The sequence below is a fragment of the Colobus angolensis genome, unplaced genomic scaffold (genome assembly GCF_000951035.1).
Source record: "Colobus angolensis palliatus isolate OR3802 unplaced genomic scaffold, Cang.pa_1.0 Scaffold115, whole genome shotgun sequence".
Taxonomy (NCBI): domain Eukaryota; kingdom Metazoa; phylum Chordata; class Mammalia; order Primates; family Cercopithecidae; genus Colobus; species Colobus angolensis.
The window spans coordinates 2,435,219-2,445,005 of NW_012112586.1; the positions used below are offsets into that span (position 1 = coordinate 2,435,219).

Sequence of the window (9,787 nt, forward strand, 5' to 3'; positions counted from 1 at the left end):
TATTCCAACAATAATGCTACAAAAAAAGAAGAAAAGTTCTCATAAGTGCAGCCAACAAAAATAAAATATTTATGAACACAAGAATAAGAATTGTACAAGATATTCATGAAGAAAGCAAAAAATAATAATTCTGAGGGATATGAAAGAACCCTTGAATGCATGAAGGATTCAACCCACTGGAAAAGCCGACTCAATGTCATCAACTATCCTTTAATCTATGCGTATTAGGAAATCTGTTGTGAAAATGCTGAGAGAATTTCTGTGGGGGAGATATATGATTATGGAGTTTATATAAAAAATAAGCAAGAAAATCTGGAGAAGAAACAGAAGAGGATAAAGAGAGAAGATTCACACTCACAATGACAAGGCACAGCATAAAACTACAGCCATGAAGACGGCTCATCGCGACACACAGATACACAGTTCAGCGGGAGAAACATCCACAAAGACGCCTATGCACATACGGAAATGTAGTCTGTGATAAAGGTGGTCCTTTATTTTTTATTTACTTATTTATTTTTTGAGGGGGAGCTTCACTGTTGTCACCCAGGCTGGAGTGCAGTGGTGCGATCTCGGCTCACTGCAACCTCTGCCTCCCGGGTTCAAGTGATTCTCCTGCCTCAGCCTCCCGAGTAGCTGGGATTACAGGCACCCACCATCATGCCCAGCTAATTTTTGTATTTTTTAGTAGAGACAGGGTTTCACCATGTTGGCCAGGCTGGTCTCGAACTCCTGACCTCAGATGATCCACCTGCCTCGGCCTCCCAAAATGCTGGGATTACGGGCGTGAGCCAACACGCCTGGCCCCAAAGCTGGTCTTTTAAATTAGAGGAGAAATATTATTCAACAAAAGCATTGGAACCAGTTCACCAGCTGAAAAAAATTAAGATCCCAATCTCACTCTTTATAGCAGAACAATTTCCAGATAGATCAAAATTTCCATGTAATAAAATAAAATGCAAAAGCTTCCGCAGAAAACAGGCTATACATTTGACAATATACCTTTTTTAAATTTCTGTGCAGAAAAAAAAACCATCAAGCAAAATCAAACCGAAGAGTGTTGTTTATATAATACATATTACAGAAGGGTACTGATTTCTTTTTAGAGGTATTAAACGATTATATTGGTAAAACTCCTACTATTAAAAAGAACCAACCAAATATTGAGGCAAAGGAGATGATCAAATAGTTCAATGAAAAAGAAGTAAAAATTACGTATAAATATATCAAACTAGGCCCAACCTTGCTCATAAGTTTTAAAAGTATATTAAACAACAATGAGCTTATCAAAGTTCACCCATCAGACTGGCGAGCAATAAGTTAGCTATCCTAAGCTGGCAACTTCCACCACATTTTTGATGGGAGTTCAAATCAGTACACCCCTTCTGAAGGGTAATTTGGAAATATCTATCCCAATTTTAAGTATACATTCCCTTTGATCTAGTAATTCCACCCCTAGGAATTTATTCTAGAGATATACTCATACATATGATCAAAGACCTCTGTGCAAGGCTTGTTTGTTGCAGAATTTTTTAATAGTATCAGAAACCTGAGAACAGCCTAAATGCTCATCTACAGAGAGCTGGCTAAGTAAATATGGCACATCTACACTCTGGACTGGAATACAGCTGGGACGAATACTAAGGTTCGTCAGTGCACTGAGATAGCATGTTCTTTCACTGATATTGTCTAGTTTTAAAAAATTAAGGTGATAAAAATGCATATACTATGAGATATTTGTGTAAAATATAGTTGGTTCAGGGCAGGTATGGAGAAGAGAAGAGGAGAGAGAAGAAGAGAGACATGTCTGGATAGATACAGAAACCAATACTGGTGTTTGGGGAGTGAAGAAATCGAAAAACTGAGTGCAAGGTGTAAGAAGAAGATTCATGTTGCATTATCTTTCTGTTCTATTTGAATTTTTCAATCTGTATTCCTTTGGAAATATTTTAAGGCTTGCTTTCACAACTGAAGTGCCATAGATAGTTAGGAGCATACCACCATTTTCAGATAAGAACTGATACACCCCATCTAATATCTGAATTTTTGTCCACAGGGTGCCAAACATCCACACATGTCCCGTTCATTGGTTCCACTTTTCAATTTGCATCTGTCCCTCCAGTTTTATGTACACAAGATCAAAATGTAAGCCAAGAACAAAGTTAACTCTGTAACATGAGCTAAAGAGAAGTACCTAAACAATAATTTAAGGGTCTTGTTACTCTCTAAATAAAATAGCCCTATCTAAATAAAGTAGCATGTTAGAAAATAAGGCCTGACTTCAGCTGATTTCCAGTAAGGATAGTTCTACTATTGTAATGCAATACAAAGAATCTGAAATGCAAAAATCAAAAATAATCATTTTCATTCCTACTGTGCTTTTTTTCCCCCCTAAAATCTAGGATATTCATTTTGAAGAGGACAAAACCTCATTGACTTGTTATTCCAGTCATCCGGGAAAAAAAAAATCGTAAAAGGAAATAACATCTGTTATACAAAGAACAGATGTGTCTTCAGAATCCTCATCTTTATAAAATAACCCTGTGGATGATAAAGTCCTTCCTATTCTTTCCATTTACAAATGGTCACAATCAGTCCTGGCAGAAAGGCTAACAGAGTAAAGTGATGGTGTCTCGTTCACCCCAAAGTCAGCCAGGGTTCATAGGCGGCCAGTGATGAGAAGAGGGGGGCTGAGGCCAGAACACTGCCTTCTCTCCACACCATTGCACTTCAGACAAGTGTACAACACCTCAGTTGCCACAGATGTTTTGCAACTAGCAACACTGACTGCAAACAAGCAATGAAGGGGCTGCAAGCTGTAACACCCGCAGGGGCCAGCAAGTCCTGAGAAGTGACTGGACAGAGTCCAGGGATGGCATCCAAGGTAGTTAACAAGCTGGAAGGCACAGTCCAGACTCATCAGAGCAGATGCTGGAAACCATCAGCTGGTACCACCAGAGTCGTAGGGCAGGAGAGGCTGAGGGGGCGCGGAAAACTGTGTTCTGTCTAAATTAAGTGGTGCCTCCTGATGCCGAAGCATTGCGGCTCTGCAGGAAGGTTTGCCCAGGATTGTCAGGTCTTCCTTTTTTTAAAGTGCAGTCAGAAATCCAGATTTTTTTAAAGTAAAATCTACCAAAATTTTAATGTTTGTATTTTTTTTAAATAAAACATTGTGTGGTGCTAATGGGATGGGCTGAACTCAGCCCATAGGTTTCTTTACCAACTCAAGGAGTAAAATAACTTGTAGTTCTACAAGTTTCATCAGAGCAAGAAAGTCTCATTCTTTTGGGAAAAAGGCACTCTGTGGCACCTTCCCATCGAGAAGGTGGCGTGAGACCACCTAGCTCTGCAACCACCTTGATTTTCACCAAACTCTTCTAAAGACTAAACGTCTTCTTAGGCAGGTCGGCCAGCCAAGCAAAACTATGGCCCGTTTGAGGACTCCAAAACATCCCCAGCCTGGAAAACAAATAGCAAGGGACAGAGCCAGAGAGAGAATATGGGAGGGTGAGGAGGAAGAGAAAGAACGGGGTGGGGAGAGAGAGAGAGAGAGAGAGAGAGAAAGGGGTATATTCAAGCCCACATCACCACAGTTCTTCAGAATTAATTTATCATCCATATGTAATGTTTTATTGAGTTTGGGGGGTGTGTGTGTGTCACAGACATAAGAGAGATGAGAGACAGAGTATTAATACTCAAAACAAGTTAATAAAACCTTTAATTTTTCCTTTTCCATTTTTCTTCCAGATTTCCCTATTCTTCTCCCTTCCCTGTTGCTTATTCCTTGTCTGAGTCCAGGGAAACCTTTATCCCTTGGTTTCCTGTAGGGGAATAATCTTCAGTGTTGCACTGACTCGGTCCAGCTGGAATCTATACCACACAGAGAGCCGGCCCCTGCCGATGGTCGGGCTGGCCTTCGTGGCTCCATCCTCCTTGGCCTCCAACACGTGGAGCTCATTTTCCCTGCACAACTTTGCCTGCTGTTCCCGCTGCCTGGAACGCTGTTCCCCACATTTTGTGTAGCTGATTCTATGATTCGGGTCTCAGTTCACAGGACCCCTCCCCTCATGCCACACCTTCGTCGCCACCACCATCTGCTCTTTCTTTCAGGTCCTTATTTGGTTTTCTCATGGCATATACTATTGTTTGGGATTTTTTGTTACTGTATTTGTGTGTTGTCTCCAAATCAGACTCTGTTCCTTGAATGTTCTATTTACATTGTATCCCCCATGTCTAAGACAAGGGGCCCGGGAGGGGTGTGTGTGTGTGTGTGTGTATGTGTGTGTGTGTGAGAGAGAGAGAGAGAGAGACAGAGACAGAGAGACACACAGAGAGAGAGAGAGATTTTTGCATTTTAAATCTCCCAGATTTTAATATTAGCAACTTAAAAACTAACTATACAGGTAGAATGAATGATAAAATGCAAAAATAAATAAATATAGACTATAATTATCTATATAATTCTAGTATTTAAAAAATCTCTATTTGCCAAATTTCCATTTCTTCAACTGGATATAAACATTGTTTTTTAAATTCTATTATAAATACCATGAAGATGAAGAATCAAGTTTCCGCCATGGCCTAGCGGTTCCGACCGTTCTTTATAAACTCTACGGCAGGATGGAGATCTAAGGAATGATAATTACTGTAATTATCTGCTTGGCCTCCCAGACCCCTAAATAGAGCGGGTGAAGTGAACCGCCCCAAACTCTGGAGAAGGCTGGAGCCAGCTGTGCCGTGTGCCCCAGGACCAGGACACTGCTGGGTAATGACAGGCTTTGGGTTTGTTTTAAGTTCCCTTTTCCTCATTACAAATGTCATCTATACAATGGCATGCTTATAAACTTTTTAAGAATGGCCTGCAATTTATTGGCCAGTGGCATTTATGGATTCAGATTAATCAACCATCACAGCCTCATAAGGCTGTCCCTGGGGAACAGAGGCAAGAAATCGGGCAGCCTGGGGTCCTGGAAAAGCTTCCAGATGCAGGGGGGTGCCCGGACGCTGCCGACCCTAGATTTCCCTCTCCAAACCTACCTCCCGGCTTCCCTGTAAAGTGGGAAGGTGGCTCAATAGTCCCTACGGCCCCTCAATAATCCCTACGGCATTCTATAATTCCTCCAGAATGACAATCTCCGGTCACAGATAAGCACAGAGTATGCAAAGGCTTAAAATGATTTCAAGTTGTTTGGCAATTACTTACAAAAGAAAATACCTCTCTACATGGTAGACATAAAGATCTGGCAAATATCTGGCTACTTCTGCCAGTGTAGACAGGCAAACCAGGTGATACAAGCCAAAGCAGCCACCCGTGAGGCAAATGCATGCTGGTTGGCTGGCTTTATTGATGCGGTTTACCAGATGACTAGCAAATCTTCAGTGACTGTGCATAGACAAGTCAATAAATATACAGATATTTTTTGAGACAGGGTCTCACTCTGTCACCAAGGCTGGAGTGCAGTGGTGTGATCACGGTTCACTGCAGCCTCAAACTTCTGGACTCAAGTGATCCTCCCACCTCAGCCTCCCAAGTAGCTGGGACTCCAGGCATGCACCACCATGCTCAGCTAAATGTTTATTTTTTATAAAGGTGGGGTCTCTGTTGCTCAGGCTGGTCTTGAACTCCTGGGCTCAAGTGATCCTCCTGGCTCAGCCTCCCAAAGTGCTGGGATTACAGGCGTGAGCCACTGTGCCAGCCCAACAAATATGTATTAGATGCCTCCTATGCATAAGGCACAGTGCTGAGTGCCAGAATGAGAAAACAAGAAATGATTAACAGTTGTGGGAACCTTTAACAAAATAATACAGTTTGGTGTGGTTGTGGTGGAAAGTAGGCTGGCCTTGGAAGACCAGGGTCTGCTCTATACTGGGGACTCCTCCTTAAGGCTCCCCTAGCACCTGAGGGAACCTGTGTCCCAGTACTGACCACGCGGCTGCTGTTTTCCAAGAATCTCTGTCTGCGTCTGTCTCCCCTAACTCCCCTCACGCTGTGAGCTTCTTGGGCTTAATACTGTGTCTTCTGAGCCCTGTGACCTTGAGCAAATCGCTTGGTCTGTCTGAAAGACACGCTTCTCCACCTGCGGTGCGAGGGCATGACACCACCGCAGGGCTCTTGCGAGGATGATGTGAAATCACTCTTTCGAATGAAATACTACACATTACGGACCTGTTCTCTCGCGATGGAAACAGGTTGTTTCTGTTGGTGTGTCTGGGGCACCCGGGCCCGTCATGAGCACTGCTGAGGAGACACGCCAGGGCCAGGTTTCCTCTACCAGGGCTCCCCGGGGGGCAGGCGAGCCTCAGGGATGGAAGCTGGAACATGAAGGAGGCCCCTAGATTCTGGTTCACACAGACAGCCAGGGATGGGCTTTTCAGCAGGAAATGGGGTGAACCGAGTCTGAGATGTGGGAAGAGAAGACAAAAAGAGAGGACTGGGGCCGGGCGCGGCGGCTCACGCCTGTAATCCCAGCACTGTGGGAGGCCGAGGCGAGTGGATCACCTGAGGTCAGGAGTTCGAGACCAGCCTGGCCAACATGGTGAAACCCCATCTCTACTAAAAATACAAAAATTAGCCAGGTTTGGTGGCTGGTGCCTGTAGTCCCAGCTACTCAGGAGACTGAGGCAGGAGAATCACTGGAACCCAGGGGACACAGGTTGCAGTGAGCTGAGATCGTGCCACTGCACTCCAGCCTGGCTGACACAGCAAGAGTCTGTCTCAAAAAAAAAAGAAAGCATTGGATAGGATGGAGGGAGACAGGGAGGGAGGGAAAGAAATGAGGGAGGAAAATGGAAAAAAGAAAATGAGACAGGAAACAAAGTGAAAGAGAAGGCAGGAGAAGGGGAAGGAGGGGAGGAGGAGGGGAACAGTGAGGAGGAAGGGGAGAGAAGGAAGGGAAGGAAGGCAGGCAGCAGCATGTTTTGTTCATAGAGGACACCTAAGCATTCAGCAAATATGTCCACCTTCACCATTATTCTAAAAAGGAAGGAAGGAGGAAGGAAGAGAAAAAAGGAAAAGGTCAAAAACATTTTGCAGTGAGAGGAGGACAAGGGAGGATGAGGAGAAAGAGAGGGACTGCCAGAGCCTGGAAAGCGGAGGAGCGAGAAATCTTTCGGTTTCAAGAGCTCAGGAGGCGTGGTCGCCCTCGCCGTGCTTTCCCACACAGACTCCGGATCACCACGCCCTTCCATCCCTTTCTACCATCATCAGCACGGCCATTGTTTCTCTAAGACGGCGCCTTGATCAGGAAACATTGATTTCTACCCTAAATCCAGAGTTGGAAGAACAAAGACTGAGTCCAAACTGCTCCTTCAAGTTTAGAGTCAAGAATGCAAGTGCAGGTGTGTGTACATGTGTATACACAGGTGTGCATGTGTGGATGTGTGAGCTGTGTAAATGGGTGTGCACGTGTGTGGATGTGTGTGACTGTGTGAGGGTGCATGTGTGTGCACATGTGTATGTGAAGACGTGTGTGGACACATGCATGCATATGAGTGTGTGTGGACATGTGTGTGGGGTGTGCGTGTGGGTATGTATGTATGTGCATGTGTGTGGACATGTGCGAGCATGTGCAAACGTGTGTAGACACGTGGACTTGTGTGAATGTGTGCACATGTGCATGTATGCATGTGTGTAGAAATGTATGGATGTGTGTGGATGCATGTGGATGTGTGTGGTCTGTGAATGTGTGTGGTCATGTGTGTAGACACGTGGATATGTGTGGACATATGTGTGAACATGTGTAAATACATGTATGTTGATGCATGTCGACAAGCATTGGCACATGTGGGTGTGGGTGTGTGCATGGATGTGTATATTGTGCATGTGTGTCTACACATGTGAAGTGTGTGGACTCTCATGTGTGGATGCATGTGGACACATGACGCATGTAGATGTTTGGATGCTTTTGCATGTGTGTGCATGTGTGTCAACATGTCTGATGTGTATGGATGTGAGTGATGTGTGTGGACATGCGGCCATATGTTGACACATGTAGACATCTGGGTATGTGTGTGTGTGCATATGTGTCAACATGTGTGGATGTGTGTGATTTGTGTTGGTGCATGTGGGCATATGTTGACACATGTAGACATGTGGCATGGAGGCATGTGGACACATGTGCATGTGTGAGGATGTGTGTGGGCTCTGTATCATAAGCAGAAGTCTGGGGAGTACCCGCACAGCTTTCCTCAACACTGAGCAGCAGCGAGAGCCATGCTGGGGCCTCAGGGACCACCTGCCTGCTGCAGGACCCGGGTGCGCAGCTCTGCCTGGCCGCCCTGCAGTTCGAGGGGCTACCTGTCCCCTCCTCTCAGTCCTCTCCCATACCGGAGCCCAGCCCAAGCCAGGAGGCCTGCATTGGTGAGAAGCAAGGCGTCCAGGGCGGATACGTCCTCTCTTTAATGCAGCGCTGCGTGTGTTTGTTCATTCCCAAGCCACCGGAGCCCTTGTTTCTTTCATTCAGTGAGTTGGCTGAGGAGAGGGGAACATGTGGAAACTCACAGCTTCCACACCTTTTTAAAAGGAGCTCCTTACGCATGCGGACGAAAGAGAAGTGGCAGCGTCCTACCCCCGAGTCGGTGAATGGAGGTGGTGGCGAGGTGACGATGCCTGGAACATCCTGGCTTGGGGCTGCCGGGCAGCCGGAAAGGAGACAGAGGCTGAGGGCACAGCCCCTGGCCCTAGACCCCAGCAGACTCCTGGTGCTCCACCCAGGAAGGGGGCTCTCCCTGGAGGCCTGGACATCGCCCTGGGATCTGCCCACAGCGCTGGCCTGAGCCCATTTGTGGCTGATTGTTAAAGGCTGGTTCCCAGCCAGGCGCAGTGGCTCACATCTGTCATCCCAACACTTTGGGAGGCCGAGGTGGTGGGATCACCCGAGGTTGGAAGTTCAAGACCAGCCTGGCCAACATGGCAAAACCTTGTGTCTACTAAAAATACAAAAATTAGCCGGGCATGGTGGCATGGGCCTGTAATCCCAGCTGCTTGGGAGGCTGAGGCACAAGAATTGCTTGAACCCGGGAGGCAGAGGTAGCAGTGAGCTGAGATTGAGATCTCACCACTCAACGCCAGCCTGGGTGACCGAGTGAGACTTTGTCGGAAAAAAATAAAAATAAAAATAATCTTTTTAGAAAAGGCTGGTTTCCCATCAGAGACAGGCAGAGCCATACAATAGTGCCCAGGGAGGTGCCCAGCCAAGCTCTGGTGGGGCTGAGGCGGCGGCTGTGCTCACGATAGGCTTCCCAGCAGGGATTCAGGCACTAGAGGGTCTTCTCCCCATCTCCTGCAACTTCCAGCAGGAAGCAACAGCCCAGTGACTGCCCGCCACTCCCAGAAAGCCTCGTCTTCCCATCTCTGCCCCTGGCTGACCAGAACGTGCGCCCACATTCTTAACAGCAAAGGGCGTGTGTCTCCCTGTCCTCCCGGGAGAAGCCCCATCCTGATGCTTCCTGGCTGGGTGTCACAATGGCGAAAGGAATGTGGCTCTGGGGCCAGAGCAAGGGTGGCCCTCTGTCCTGAGTCCCACTCATGGGATGCTCCAGGCTCAGCTGGTCAGCACTCTGAGGCTGGAGGTCCCAAGACCCTGCTATGGGCCAGAGCTCCAAGTGCCCCCCAGTGACACTGCCCTGAAGACATGTGATGGGCGTGGTGGCTCACGTCTGTAATCCCAGCACTCTGGGAGGCCAAAACAGGCGGATCACCTGAAATCAGGGGTTCGAGACCAGCCTGGCCAATGTGGTGAAACCCTGTCTCTACTAAAAATACAAAAAAAAAAAAAAAAATTAGCTG

At 46.5% G+C, this 9,787-nt stretch overlaps 1 protein-coding gene across 2 annotated transcripts in view; it reads right to left on the minus strand.

Annotated features, from left to right (window-relative positions):
* The window catches only part of ADGRD1 (adhesion G protein-coupled receptor D1), a 190,553-nt gene that overhangs the window by 179,241 nt on the left and 1,525 nt on the right, over positions 1-9,787 (minus strand). The gene's annotated exons all lie outside the window — the stretch shown is intronic.